Below are 15,751 nucleotides of genomic sequence, written 5' to 3' on the forward strand. Positions count from 1 at the left end.
CCTTTAGCGTAACCTTGCTACACCCCTCCCGCCGAGCCCCGTCTGGGCTCCTGGGCCCCCCACCCCACCCCCTTTCTTTTTGACAATGTAATGCCGGTCTCAGTTGGTAGGAGGAACCCAGTTTGTCTTCAGATCTGTAGAACACCTCCGTAATTAGTGCGCTTAAAAATAAGAAAGGAAAAAGAAAAACCCCTTCTCCTTATTCCTACGCCCAACATGTGACTGAACTGTAACTTTTGTTCCCGAGGGGTGGTCTCCCTGGGGAAAAAGTTCTAGGGGCCCCACTAGGATGGTCTCTTTCTTTCTTTCAGGACTCTGGGTTGTAAAAAAAAAAAAATTTTTTTTTTTACCCCCGCCTCTCTTCTGATTGTGATTGCAAGCCCTAAGACAGTCTTGGTGTCAGCTTTTCCTGGGCATTGCATAAGAAAAAAAAAATTAAACCAAGGTGAATAAAGTTGCTGAATAGTTATTTTACTCTAGTGCATATGAAAGTTGAGCAATCTGAAAGTAGAAAACTCCTGTGATGCAGGGTGGAAGAGAAGTGACCAGGCAAAATGACCTTCTCTGACAGTGCATAGAGGGTGTTGAAAAGCTGCAGTCTCCCGGGTCCCTGGCCTCTTCTAAGTTCAGGAGGAGAATTTGCAAACAGCCCTTGCCTTCCAGGTAGTCGTGTGTGCACGAATATGTACAGTCTGTCTGTATGGGCTGCGGTGCTGTAGTTGGTTGCTTTAAAAAAGTTGTTGTGAAGTTTGCCACCATTGGGAGGCAGGATGATTTGTCTGTCTCCCCCAGTTATTTCTCCCATGCTGCATTTATTGGGTACTTTATTTCAAGGTTCCGCCAGTCACCAGGAGGCAAGCCTTTTCTGTTCCCTGTGCAAGGCTGAAGTTTCTGAAGTTTGCTTCTGGCCTGCCCTATTTACTGTGTGCTCCTTAGATGAATGTTGCAGAAACAACGAACATATAAGCTGTTTTCTTCTGTGGGGAGTTAGGAAAATCTTTCCTGTTTTAAGAGTGTTTCACCTAGGGTCTGTATGAGGGAAAGGAATTTTGTCACAATTGGCTTACTAGGTTTTCACAATTAGAATCAGACCTTAGTGTTTCTTATCAGGAACGATGGTCATGGGTTTGAAGTAAGGCCGAGGGGGACTCAAAAGGTGCATTTGGTGTCTTTGTTTCTGCCTCACAGAAGAGCCCAGAGGAACTTTTGGGCTTTTGTGTTTGTGCATATCTTGGGTAGGCTTTGGAGCAGGGCCTCACTAAAGAGTTTAGGATGCCGTGATAGTTCAAAAGCAGTTTCTTTTGCAATATAAATTAAATTGTTTTGTCGAAATCAGGAAAATCTTGCTGTATGGATAATGTAATTTATTTCACACTTCATAACAAAAACAGAGGTAGCTAAATGATAGGGCATTATCAGTAAATTGTATCTGGCTCGATGGCAATAAACCTGACAAGAGAAAAACCTGGACCAACTAGAGCACAATGGCTTTCGATTGAAAAAAAACAAAAAACAAAACCACAATGCAATCTATCCTGTGACTTCTGATACCACTTCTAAAGTGACTGCATTCCTGCTGCTCTGATGGGTTGTATGCTGGATTCAGGAGTGCCTCTACTGAACAGCAGGCTTGTTTCTTTGCACCCCAGTAGAAAGAAAAGCTAACACACATAGGGAACCAAGCCTCAACAAAACACGTTCTCAAATGTGATACGGAAGTTGGATGCCATTTGTGTTATCGGTTTTTTTTCCCTTATTGTCTTGGGTTGTTTATTTTTCATTTTTTTAACTTTGGTCCTGGGGATGGAGTCCAGAACCTTGTGTTATACAGGATAACTGAACTCTGCTCTTATACTGTAACCTAGCCCATCCATCCTTTCTGGGTGCCTCTTTTATTTTGTTTATCAGTGTGTAATGTGCCACTTAAATGTATTCTTCTTCACCACCTATGTAAGTGACATTTTTGTTTTGGATTGTGGTCCGTGGAGCTAGTCTGTGAATATTTGCCTAGGCTGTGGGTGTTTTTAGGTGTGTGTGCATGAAGACTATCTCTCCATGGAGTTGCTTGAGTTTATCATGTTCCGTAATAAACCACGGAGATCAAGGACCAGGATTAGTTCAGGTCATCTGAAAATGTTCCAGTGATGTGTGCTTCATTTAGTCCTTGGGATGTGGTACAGTGATGGCATGAGGAAAAAAAAATGTTCACAAGAAAGCACCAGGCGTGTTGCTTGCTTCTAGGGGCGTTCCTTGAGCCCAGAAAACAGCAAACTTTTCCTTGGCGTGGAGAGTGCATGTGAGTCTTTGAAGGATGAGCTGATGCTAAAGGCAGGAGGAGACTCTGACAAGATTTCTCTTCTCTCCTGAAACCTTCCCCATCTGCTCTCCTGCGGCACAAACAGCTGGTCAGCGGGCAGTAAATTCCTCAGCAGCTGGTGTGATGGAGGCCACAGGAGCCTGGCCAGAGGCAGCCACCACAGCAGGGAAGTACTTTGTTTACTTTTGAGCCCTTGTCTGTTCTGCTGGGAGAGACCAGAGTCAGATCTGGGTGGAGTTTCGAAGGTGAAAGTTTCTGAATTGGTCAATCAGTGACACCCATGTAAAGATCACTTGAGTGCAAGGTGGCTGTTGGGAGAGCTGAGAAGGCCTGTGTGTCTTCGCACTTAGGCACATCTTTCCTTTACCAGGAAAGACACTTTTTTTTTTCTTTTTCGGTTTTTCAAGACAGGGTTTCTCTGTGTAGCTTTGTGCCTTTCCTGGGACTCACTTGGTAGCCCAGGCTGGCCTCGAACTCACAGAGATCCGCCTGCCTCCCGAGTGCTGGGATTAAAGGCGTGCGCCACCACCGCCCGGCGAAAGACACTTTTTACAGTGAAAGAGAAGCTTCCCCTGCCAGGCCCGAGGTCCTCCAGGACAGCACCAAGCCTTGTCAGTTCCCTGGAACAGCCCCTCTTCGAGGAAGGCACTCTGCTCCCTTCCTCACCCCTTGGGCTTGGTGGATCATCTCACAAAGAAGTCACCCTCCTCCCCCAGAAGACCGAGTTAGTCACAGGACAAAGGAAAACAGGTTGGCTTTTCCACCATACGCCTTCACCTTCACGTCACCTGTTCAGTTTTAAATTCAGCTAAGTTACAGCAGAAAGTGGTTGTGGCCCAGCTGACACAGGCCTTTTGCAAGGCTTGGCACAGAACTTACATTGGCTGAGGTGATCCGGGACACCAAAGACTGGTGGCATAATGCCCTGGTCCTTCTTTTCCTGTTCTTTATCAGTTCCCATTCACGATGGGATGAAATTCTCATTTAAAATAAGTGTTTTGGAGAGACATCAGGCAGAGCTGGTGTTTAGATGTCTCATACTTCTTCGGGTTAACGAGGGTAATCTTGATGCCTTAGTTTCTCACCTGGCAGCTGGCGCAGACTCATTTCTGTCATGCTTGCCAACACCAAGTGAGGTATGGAGGAGGTGAGTGCCCCTTCCTCTCTGTCCATGCATCACCTCAGTTAATAAGGCTACCCAAGGGCCAGAACTCTGCCTGGTGTCTCTCCAAAAAATAAAAGGATTTTGATAAACTAATAATGTTTGATTATTTTGATAATCTCAGAAACTGCTTTGGTGTCTAAGCAAAGAACAAAAAAGGAATTGATGTGAGACTGTGGTCCACCCCTGTAATCACTTCACTTGGGAGACTGGAAAGAGGATCAGGAGTTCAAGGTCACCCTTGGCTACACAGTAAGTTAGAGGCCAACCTGGACTACATGAGACCCTGTCTAAAACAAAAAAAAACAAAATTAAAAATTAAAAAAGGAAGAATTTAGAAAGAGAACAAAAGTCTTGAGGGATCCTTATAGAGGCTCAGGTGGATAAGCAGGTTTGTTAGGCCCCCTGTTGCTCTGACAGTATCATCAGGGAATGTCGAGACATTTATCATTAAGTTGGAGTTGAGAGATCTTAGCCAGACCCTGGGCTACACATTTCTGTTTTCACAGTTGGGTTCTGAGAGCTAAGTGGTTGCTTTAGCATATGGATGACTGAACGCGGTTAAAACACAGGCCTACAGGGTCTCAGGCCACTACATCAGATTCTCCAGGTTCATGGTGTGTCTATAAAAGGCCAAGGAAATCTGATACAATAGGCTCTGGGCTCTGGCACTTCCTAGTGTGGTCCATTTTAATCACAAGCCAGCTGGTCTGAGGGCACGGAGCTATGTGCAATGGAAGATGATGTGTGTGGGAACACTGGGCTGCGAGGGTCTAGTCAGGTGTGAGAAAAGGAAGTGGTAGGAGGTAGGGATGAGGGAAGAAAGGCCTGCTGGATTTGGGTTTGCACCACAGTTTGCAAAGATACGTATGTGCTCTGACGGTGGCGTGTGAGAGTCAAGCAGCTCCACTGTTGGCTGCAGGCCACGCTGCCTGCTCTCACATCACCTCCTGATGAATCCATGGGTGAACCTCAGGCTTCTTCACCCAGAGTCAGCCGGGCCTAGCTACACCTTCACTTACGTGTAGTAAGCACTGTCTTTAAGAACAGACCTGGCAGCCGAGACAAGGTTCCTATGGAAAGGGTAGGTAAAGCAGGGGAAGTTACCTCAGCTTGGAGCAGAGGACACGGAACTAAGACGTGGTCTCAAACACACAGCGCAGGGGCAGGGAGTATCTGGGAGTGACTTGTAGAGCAATTTCATTTTATTACTGGTTTTGAAAGGTTGGCCTTTGGTGCGGTTCCCCCAGCTGCGGGAGTCTATCTCATAGGAAGCCCCCTTAGGGTGTGCGGCATAAGGTGGGACCTACTTTTCTCTGTGAATACCACTTTAGACTTGGTCTCAGGCAGAGTCCGTCTTTGCTGTATTGTTCCAATAGACTCGAGGAAGCAGTATCTGTGTATTTATTGAATAGAGTGTGACTTTTCTTCAGTGTTCCCACGCCAACAGGAGCCCGGCTTGAAGACTATTCGTTGCCAAACCTAGTATTTGGGGGAGAGAAAGGCTAGACTAAATTAGGGAGAAGTTAGAATTACAGCCTATTAAAAAGCAAACACATTTTATTGATTTTTCGGTACATACAGAAACCAGACTAATAAAATAGCATTTACTGGGACATCTCAGAATGAGCCCCCATGAATAGGCAACAGTGACTTGTTGTCTTCCATACCATCCATTGCGTAGGAATGAGTACAACCATGTGCTTGAAACTGGCCCTTTGGTGTTGAAATATTACCACAAATCTATCATTTGCCCTGTTAATTCTCTGGGTAACCCTTTCATCTTTGACAGTGAAAATGCACAGTGTAGCCGCGTCTGGTCCCAAGGATTTGCAATCCTTCTGGTAGCCTTACTGTGTTAAGTATGGACTCCCCCGTGTTGACTGAGCTGACTGCATGGAGTCCTATGGGCCATGCTTACGGAAGCTGCAGAACCCTTGTGTTTTGAGAACTTTAGAAATTCTCTGTAATTAGAAGTGCTTCATTGCTACATTAGTGGTCATCTCTCCAGCTCGGCTTTACAGCTCTGTAGGGAATTCCCCCGCTCCTTCCTCCTCCTCCTCCTCCTCTTCCTCCTTTGCCTGGAGGCCTCCCCCTCGCCATCACCACTATCACCGGTTGCTTACTAACGCGCCTTGTCCTGGTGTGTTAAGATTGGTGACCTCATTCTCACTTCACAGTCTCTCCTGGAGGCGGTTTCCCTCCCCATTTTACAAACATGGAAACTGAAGCCAGGGAGGAGGTAAAGCGATGGTCCGCCTGCCTCAGATCTCTCAGCCTTGTATGCCTAGTGGCAGTACAAGGCTGAGACGCTAATCACCGGTCTGTAGTTCCCAGTGACTATTGCCAGGTACATCCATCTTCAGGAAGCAAATTAGGAAACCCAGAGTGGTGGAGCCGATGGATCCTCCCATAGCTCAGGTGACAGGCAGGAGGTGACAGGCAGGGGTGGAGCCAGCAGAGGTCCTGTGTTCCCTCTTGTTCAATGTCAAAGGTGGGTTGTTCCTCATTACCCATTTGGTGTAGCCAGATGGTCACTCCTAGCCAGTGACCTCTGGATGAATGTCCGGATGATCCTTTTTAAATTTTTTTAAATTTTAAACACTGCTTCTGCAGTTCTCTGGTGATGAGCTGTCTTCCGTGACTCCATGTTTGCCCCCATGCGTCTCACTCAGAAACCTTTTCTTCCGTTCTGCTTTCCCTTATTCCCCCTCTGCCTGATAGTTTCTTCATTAAGTGGTTGGGTGTCTGAGCTGGTGTCCTCCATCTGTCCAGTCTCTGGGCCAGATACCCTCTTCACTGGCGTTACTCCATCCTTTCCCTTGTATAACTTTATTATTATTATTTTTAAAAGCTTTTTACTTAATCCATGAATGTCCTTTTCCCCCCATAAAGTATCCCCTGTGTAAATCATTAAAACTATGTGATTTCTGGAAATGTATTTGAAATATTTGCGGATAGTCTATGATTTTCCATGACTACCCAAGGAGTATTTTTTTCTTCTGTTTTCTTTTCTGAGCCTGCCCATTCTGGCCTTGTTCTTTTTAATTTACTTGAATGATGAGAGACATTTGGCCATCTGACTTCATAAATTTCTGTATTTTTTTTTCTTTTTTAAGATAACCCTCTCCACCCTCAACCTGGCATTGAGGATTGAATGCAGTTCTCATAGATGCTAAGCAAGATCTTGACTTTAGAGTTATTTCTGTATTCAGACTTTTATATCCAAACAGCCTTAGTCAATAGAAGAGGAAGATTCATAGGTCCATCAGCTGAAACTTAGCAGAACCAAAGAGCCTTGCAGGAGCGTCAGGGAAGGGTGCAGAGGCAGTGGGAAGTGACATGGCGCCGGTGATACAAGGACATTATGGAGGCGTGACCCAGACTTCTCACGAGGCAGGTGAGGAAACAGAGTCTCATAGCTTGCCCCAGATCCCATGGCCAATTGTAGCCAAGCCACACTCAGAATCATGTATTCTCTCCCAGCCCCTTGTCTCTCCAATGCCTTGGTGGAGTAGAAGCCATGAAAATCAAACAAGGTTTCTGACAGCATCGTGTCCCTATAATGTCATTATATAGAGCTGATCTCCACCCCCACCCCACCCCCCACCCCCCCGGGTGGCACCACAGGAAGGCAGGTGATAGTGTGGGTCCTGGCTTCCAAGTTAAGTCACTCAACTTAAGAAGTGAAGAGAGGATGAAATATATTTTGGAAAGATATCCAAGGAAAAAGGTTGGCATAAAAATAATGTTGATTTTTAAAAGGCCAAGCTTCCTGTATCTGGACAGATGATTTATGAGACTATTCCCAAAGGAAGATGCAAAAGAACAGGCTCCTGAGGATTTATGAACTCTGTCGGGGGATTTTCTCTTCATATGTGGGAGTCAGACATAGGGAAACGACCTCATTTCCTGAATGACCCAAAAAGGACTCATTGCCCTGCTGGGCTGCTGTCATTTCTGTCGGCAGACGTGTGGAGGGAGATGTCACCGGGTCCTCCCGGTCGCCTCGGACTTTAGCTTTAGTTTTGAGTTCTGTTCTGTCCCTGTCCCGATGGCTTCCCTTAAGGGCATTGCCTTGTTGGAAAGAGGGCTCGGTTGACTGTGGAGTGCTCCCAAGGAGAAGAGCAGACGCCGCAGCCCACAGACCTGTGAAACCCGGTCTTGACCCGAGCTCGTTCATGTTACTTAATCATGAACTTATTAACTCCCCTAAGGGGCGATATAACTGTGCGTTTCTTACAGCTGTTGGCCAGTGTAATAAGTTGCTGGATGCAATTCCTTATGCTGTTAAGAAAAGTGAGCTTCCTGTCATATCTTCAACAACATGTGACTCTAGAAGGGGCTCAAAGTTTCAATACCACCATTTTGACCGTTGGTGCCGGAGATGTTCAGGGCGCTGTGAGATTTGTGGTGATGCCTGACTTAAGATCCAGGCCACCCTGGTTGGCTGACTCGGTGCAGCACAGAGCTTTGGTTCCAAACCCATTGAATTTCTCACTGGACTGGGGTCACTCAGTCATTGCTCAGAAAAGCTCTTTTTTTTTTTTTTTTTTTTTTAAACTTTAATTGAGCACAAGTCTTGGCAACAGAAGAGATAAGCCAACTGCAGTTACGTGACAATACCAAATGCCTTTTGTATCTTACAGCAGAGCTGTGAGGGAAATAGCTGTTGTAGTTTGGAATAAGTTTTCAGAGATGAAAGAAAACAGGGTAAAAAAAAAGCAAACTCAAACCCTCTGGAAGTCCTGTGCAGTGTCTTGAGTAGAGTTACTACCCAGCGCTTAACTGTTGGAATGGGTCTGTGGAACTGCTTGTTCATACAGTGGCTTGGTACTTGCGACTGGGGCAAGACTTGAAAGACATCGATTCCTTCGTAGGCTTTTGCTTCCCAGGCAGGTTCCCTGTCTGTGTGACCACAGAGCAAACACTGTGTGCTGTGGGCTCCAGCTTCATGAGTTGGGAGTAGATGACCCTCAGTAGAAGCTTAATTATACAGAGAAGTTTGAAAAAGCCAAATTTATTATATTGGGGCGTGAGGGAATTTTTAGGCTTTTTAGAAAAATAACTTGTTCCCTTTTTTTTTTTTTATGGTAGTGGCCTTGCGCAAGCTTTACCTCGAGCTACGTACCCAGGCAAAACTGACCTTTAAAAAAATAGATTGCATAGATTATATATTGTTTGTTTGTTTTTGTTAGCACACATTAATTATGCCTAATGGGTTTCGTTGTGACATTTTCATACATGTACATAAGGTATTTTGGACATACCTTCCCGTACCCTCTCTGTTCCCCTCTACTTCTGCGCATCATCTGTCCCTTCTCAACTAATCCACTTTCTGCTTTCATTGTCTTTTTTTTTAATAACCTAGTGAGTTTCATTAGGGTTGCTTACAGGAACATGGATGAGGGTTTATTTACAGGAGCAGCAGGCACCGTTTACCAATGACTATACCACTGAAGAGAATGCTGTCTTTGAGGAGTTTACTTCCCACCCTAAGAAACAATGAGTGCACTGTCAAACTTGTTGAAGAAAGAGGGTTGAAGGGAAGCTCCCTCTCTGGTCCTCCCAGGAGCTACTAGTTGAAGTTGGTGATTTTTCTTGTCAGCTGCCCTGTGCCGTCTGCGGTGGGCTATGGCAGAGAGTGCAGTTGTCAGTCATAAGAATTATCTGTGTAGCTGGGTCAGTGATCCTTGCTTCACACATGTCTCCTGTGTATGAGGAAACTGACTCTTGAGTATTTCCTGGAAGAGATGAACTACAGATTAAAATCAGTATTGTAATTAAAAAAACCAAACCAAAAAAAACCAACAACCAAACCCCAGAAAACAGCCTGTGTGTCTCTAAAGTTACCAGGTTCCCCAAAGAGTCCTCCTTGTTCCATAGTGAAAGTGTAAGTCTAGATGTAGCCACTGAGGGTCTGACACTGTGAACAAGTGAAAAAGGAGGGTCTAGGGCTGCCCACCTCACTGCCGGTGTGGCCTAAAGGTAGGCCCTGGGTCCCTGGTGACAAGGTTAAGGTCCAGAGACACCGTAGGTATAACATTTGCTCAGAGTGTGTGTGTGTGTGTGTGTCCCCATCCGTCCGTCCTTGGGTTTTGATCTCCAGCACAGAGAATAATAAATAAATAAAATAAAAGGAAGAACGCAACAACTTCACTAGTATCATTGCCACAAGCCTAATGGTTAATACAGGCAAGATCTCCAAAGGGTAGGACAAGATGAAATGGGAGTTTCATAAAATGGGATGCTGGGGTTTGATAAGCTGTTTCCTTGACCGTGTTGAGGAACTCAGACTAGGGAGAGACATTTCTACTTACTACTTATTGTACCCTTTGTCTTCCCCAGACCATCAAATCAGATACTCCAGTATGTATGCTGGCTCACTGTGGGGTCCGGCTGATTGTTCTCATGCCTTGATTTTTGACCACAGACTGGGCACCCAAAGGGACGGAGGGAGTTTTCTTTGGGCCTCATCATCTATTCCTGCCTTGAGGCCGTTCTGGCTGGTTTTCCAAACAAGGGAAACCAGAAGGAATGGACTTCTGGTGCATTTGGTTGCTTTGGTCACCTTTTGATGAAGTCTGGGAGATTTAGAAATAGTCCAATTGCTTGATTGGTACTTTGACAAACTTTTGAGATCTGAGGCTCTCCTGACTTAATAGGTCCCATTTAACCGTTGATGTAATGGCCAGTGATGTAGAGACATCAGGTCAGGGGTCACATGACACCTTTTGCTCTGTCTCGGGGCTCCATTCAGCAAAGAACTATGGTGGGCCGTGCTTTTAATCCCAGGATTTAGGAAGCAGAGGCAGGTGGTCTCCGAGTTTGAAGCTCGTGCCTATATAATTAGACCCCATCATTTGGGGGTTAAAATCTGAGAAAGTTGGGCAAATTCCCCAGTTTGGGTAAGTCTCCACTTCTCTCCAGCTTTTAAGACCCGAATGACCCGACTTGGCTGATCCACCTCCCGTGCTGAGAACGGCCAGCTCCACTTGCCTTTGTGCTGTCCGGGCCTTTCCGGAGTCTCATGACTCTCATCCTTCAGCGTCAGGTGAGAGTAGATCCGGAATTGCCTGGAAAGGTCAGGTGTTCCCTCCAAGAATGGAGTTTCCCTTCTGAACTTCATATGCTGCTTTCTTGAGTTCCTGGTGCTCTGTGGTTGGGCAGGACTGTGAGTTAGGAGGTGAGAGCGCACCTGTCTGCAGGCAGAGGTTGGCTGTAGGTCAGATGGCTCTGGAACACCACGGCCTTCAGCAGGGGTCTTGGTGGGTGTTGGGAGGCTAGCAGCCTGTAATTGTCACCATTCTCTTACCCAGCCTGGCAGGGCGATGGGCAAAGGTGTTCGTTGGTAGGGCATCTCCAGTAGGGCACCTGCTAATATAGCCTTCCCATGCACCCTCACCTTTCCTGGTAAGTGTGCTTCCCTAAGCTACTGTGGTAGTTATTTTCTCAGTGCGGTGGCAAATGCTGACAAGAAACAAAGTAAGGAAGGAAGGGTTTGCTCTGGCTCACACTGAGGGTTGAGTCCATCACCGCAGGCAGGAATGCAGGGCAGCTGATGTCATTGTCTCAGCAGTCAGGAAGCAGAGAGTTGAAGCCGGTGGTCAGCTTTCTCTGCTTTCTCCTTTGTGTTTAGTCTGAGCCTCAGCCCTTGGGCTGGCTTCACCCACACCCAGGGTTCCCTCTTCACTTAAACCTCCCGGAAACCCTCATATGTGGACACCCCCAGAGGTGTGTCTCCCAGGCGATTCTAAATCTAGTCAAGTTGATGGTGGAGGTTAACCATCACAGTGATATACCCTTAGAAAAAGAGCATGGAGAGCATGGTGCACATGCCTTTAATCCCAGGACTTGGGAGGCTGAGGCAGGTGGATCTCAGCGAGTACGAAGCCAGTGTCCACATAATGAATCCCAGGCCAACCAGGGCTCTATAGTGAGACCCTTTCTCAAAAAAAACAAAACAAAACATCAACAACAACAAAAAACAATCAGAGACCCACTAGCATCAATAATAGCACACTTACCATCTTTGGTGTACAAGACAGTTTGTTCTGTGGGGAAGATATATGGGACAAGACAAGGCCTGAGAAAGGAAGAAAAACTCCTTAAAACTACAAAGAGGCCAGGTGAAGAGCCTGGCAGTCAAGGGAAGGGCCTTGTTTCTGCAGAGGCTCCAGAGAGGTGAGTTCATTAGTGCGAGTCCCTGAGAACATGTGCCAGCTCTTCTTGAGAAACTTGGTAAAATGATCAGGCAGCATTTCTCTGAGGGGAATGCCTGCGTGCGCTTTTGTGTAGCCAGTGTGTTAGGCAGGCTGATTTAAGGGAAAGATGGTCTCTTGTGCTTTCATTTCAGCTGTGGTCTTAAAAGGCTTACCATGGAGGAGGTGTGGGTGCATGGGAACATAGTCCTCTTGCCTGTCACTGGCTTAGATCTAGGTTATAGGTGAATGTGAGTTCATGCATAGCCTATTTCTTTTTAAAAAAATATTTAAAATTGCATTTAAAATTCTTTCTTGTGTGTGTAAACACACGCTCCGGCGGCGTTACATGTGGAGGTCGGAGGACAACTTTCAGGAGTTGGTTCTCTCTTTCTACCATGTAGATCCCAGGGATCGAACTCAGGTCATCAGGCTTGGCATCAAGTGCCTTTACCCACTGATCCATCTTACCAGACCCAGCCAGTTCCTTGGGTGCATTTTAGGATTATCTGCAGAACCCCTTGTCTTGACGTACACATACATGGATTGCTAGGCATTGCCACGTTGTCAGAAAGAATTCATTCCGTGGCTTCTTGTCCCCAAGTGGATGTCTATGGTTCTTAGCGTTTCATAGTAGTAGGTTTCCCACCTCATTCCTGGTTATTTTTTCTCAACTTGACACAAATTAGAGTTGTTTTGGAAGAAGGAACCTCGATTAAAGAATTACCTCCCCTAGACTGGCCTGTGGGCATGTCTATAGGGCATTTTCTTGATTCATGATTGTGGCAGGTATCACCCCTGAGCAGGTGGTCCTGGGTTGTATAAGAAAGCAAACTGAACAAACCCTGGGGAGCAAGACAGTAAGCAGTGTTCCTCCGTGGCTTCTGCTTCAGTTGCTGCCGCCAGGTTCCTGTTTTAAGTTCCTGCCCCGACTTCCCTTTGTGATGGACTGTAACCTGTAAGTAGAAACACCCCCCCCCCCCCCCCCCCGTTAGTTTTGATCAGTGTTTTATCACACCAACAGAGGAGCAAACTAGGAGACACCCTTTAATCGATCCTTTTGGGATGTCAAGTGTTGACAGGATGTTGGGAAAGTTCTGACTATCCACTGTTGCAGGGTGAGTCCTAGCATTTCGTGTGCTTCTCTTTTACCCCTTGTGTGAAGGTGCATCTCTCAGCTGGTCCTAGGGGACCAATGCTAGGCTATGGGAGAAATGTACGATTTCAGGCTCACCCCTTGTCTGCCGCTGTGTAAGCGCTGATAGCCTCATAAAGTGCCCAGGAAGATTTCTCCACTCTCCCACATCTGTAAAGCAGATCCTTCAGGTCAGGGAAAGGTCCCCAGGTGGAGCCCCGGAAAGCTCAAGCCTAAGAACCAACGCTGGAGGTTGGAATTAGCACGCCCAAGGGATAACAGTGTGAGGCTAGCCGACACAGTGCCTTGGTGGGCTGCTTTTACCTTTCATCAGGACTATATGGTATGTGTGGTTTGTGATTTCTTGGGCATCATGTTGCTTCCCCTCCCCACAAGAGTCTATTCTTGTGACTCGGTTTGCATATATATATGCACATGTATTGAATGTTCATAGGATCGTAAGTTATAGAAATTACAGTGTAGTCTGCTTTTTAGCAGAGAGGAAAAGATTGCACAAAATCCAGCCTTGTTGTAGCAAGGAAACCTTACGTATAGATGTAAAATATATCTCCTTGGAGGGTTGGCTTTGTGATGGGCTATAAACGGATTGTTAAACAGCAAGCTGAGGGGCCGTTAGCAAGCTGTCTCTAAGAGCATCTCCCTGGTCTAGTCTGAAAAGGTAATGTGTACATATTGCAGCTATGAAATAGTTTGCTTGTGGTGTTTGTATGTTGATAGATTTCGTGTGTGTGTGTGTGTGTGTGTGTTTGTGTGTGTGTGTGTGTGTGTGTGTGTGTGTGTGTGTGTGTGTGTGTTCAGTGGTGAACAGCCTGAGGAGATAATTTTAAAAACATTATTTGCTCCTGTGTTACTGCTTGCATTCTAAACTGGACAGTGTTTAAATCCTCTCTTGCCTTTTAAGAAGCTGGCTTAAACGAACAGGTGTTTGGTCAGCTACAGCGAATGAATCAACTCAACTTCCAAAAGCTTCGGTGTGTTTTATAACACCTTCGCATATAATAACTGCTTTAAAGATTCGTGCCGTAGAATACCCGGATAACAGACCAATTGCCTCCTCAACAGAAGACAAGCATTTGAATTCCCAAGTGCAGCAAGGCAGGGTTCCCATTATGCGTCTGATCTCGAGCCTCTCCTCACACTCAGGTGGCGTGGCTGAGAGTGGGTCTGCACAGGTGCCTGCTGCCGTTGGGTCTAGAGTGGAAGAGAGTTCTTGTTACTAGGATGCTTCTAGTACGATGATAACAGCTGCTGTGTTAGGAAACAGGTGTCTCTTCTAATCCTCCGACTGGATCAGCTTGCTACCCTGGCAATGCCTTATTATTACTGTTTTTATTTATTTATTTATTTATTTATTTCTCCCACGTAAGCCAGCCCCTGCCAGGAGGTGCTGGTGAACAGGATAAATGCCAGAGGACATGGCAGCTTTTCTTGAGAGAGGTTTCTGTTAGAAGAATCTGCTAACCCGTCATGTCATAAAGAGATGGCTGAAAAAAAAATTGCTTGGAATATGAATCACAGGGGAGAAGGATAGTCAATGGCGCTCCTGCCGGGTCACCTCTCCCTTGTTCCTCAAAGGCCAGTGTAAAGCCAGCACCACTGCAGAAGAGGGGATGGTATAGGCTTGTCCACTGTTGCTGTTTTTGCTGTTGTTATTATTGCTGTTTTGAGACAGGGTCTCCTTTAGTGCATTGGCTTTGAACTTGCTATGTGTATAGTCCCAGGTTGGCGTCAGGCTCATAATCCTCCTGCTTCAGCCTTCTGTGTGCTGAGATTACAGGTGTCCACATAATTGCTGAACTGTTGCTTTGTAAGGTTTCCGGATCCGAAGCTTCAGGATGGCTGATATGCTGTGTTTTCCGGTCTGCAAGGCAGTCTGGTTCTGTGTGGTATGCTGTGTGGTATACTGTGTGGTATACTGTGTGGTATGCTGTGTGGTATACTGTGTGGTATGCTGTGTGGTATACTGTGTGGTATACTGGTTTCCATCAGTCTTTTCTAGCCCGCTGTTGCTGGCTTCTTCTTTCTGGTCCTAGTCCTCAATCTCTTTTCTCTGTCTCCACTCTTGGGCCCCGTCATAGTTAGGGTCACTATTGTTGTGATGAAACAACATGACCAGGTAAACTTGGGGGAGGAAAGGGTTTATTCGGCTTATACTTCTGCATCACTGTTCATCATGGAAGGAAATCAGGACAGGAACTCAGACAGGGCAGGAACCTGGAGACGGGAGCTGATGATGCAGAGGCCATGAAGTGGTGTTGCTTACTGTATCGCTTTTCATAGAACTAAGGACCACTAGTCCCAGGGATGGTACCACCCATGATGGGCTGGACTCTCTCCCATGAATCACTAATTAAGAAAATGCCCTACAGGCTTGCCTACAGCCCTGTCTTCTGTAGGCATTTTCTTAATTGAGATTCCTTTCTCTCAGATGACTCTAGCTTGTGTCAAGTTGACATAAAACTATCCAGTTCAGGCCCCCTTCAGTCCAGACGGGAGTAATTATTTTTTGTTTTTTAATTAGAGGGTCTTGTAGCCCCATTTGGCCTCAAACTCACGATGTAGCCAAAGCTGGCCCCAAACTCCTGATTTTTCTGCACCCACCTCCCAAGTACTGGGATCTCAGATGGGTGTCACCATTCCTGGCCCTGGACTGACTCTTTGCAGCTCATTGTGTGAGGCCCTTGACAGTCTACCTTCCAGTATCATCTTAACTTCCCCTTTCAGCCGTGCAGCCCACTCAGGCAGTGGTGCTCTTGTCCCAGACCATATGCTGAACTTTCATGTCTGGAATTTTCCCCCCACTGTCTTTCTTGCTGGCAGCCTTTTTGTTATTCAAAGCCTATTTTTTAAAGCCTTCTCTGTGGTTGCCAGGCACGGCATTCCCACAACTCATTGAACTTGCCTTTGTGATTGGC

At 46.2% G+C, this 15,751-nt stretch overlaps 1 protein-coding gene across 1 annotated transcript in view; it reads left to right on the top strand.

Annotated features, from left to right (window-relative positions):
- Etv6 (ETS variant transcription factor 6) overlaps nt 1-15,751 on the top strand; it is a 245,338-nt gene that overhangs the window by 1,629 nt on the left and 227,958 nt on the right.

Source organism: Peromyscus californicus, unplaced genomic scaffold (assembly GCF_007827085.1).
Source record: "Peromyscus californicus insignis strain IS unplaced genomic scaffold, ASM782708v3 Scaffold_6__1_contigs__length_162567912, whole genome shotgun sequence".
In the NCBI taxonomy this organism is placed as follows: domain Eukaryota; kingdom Metazoa; phylum Chordata; class Mammalia; order Rodentia; family Cricetidae; genus Peromyscus; species Peromyscus californicus.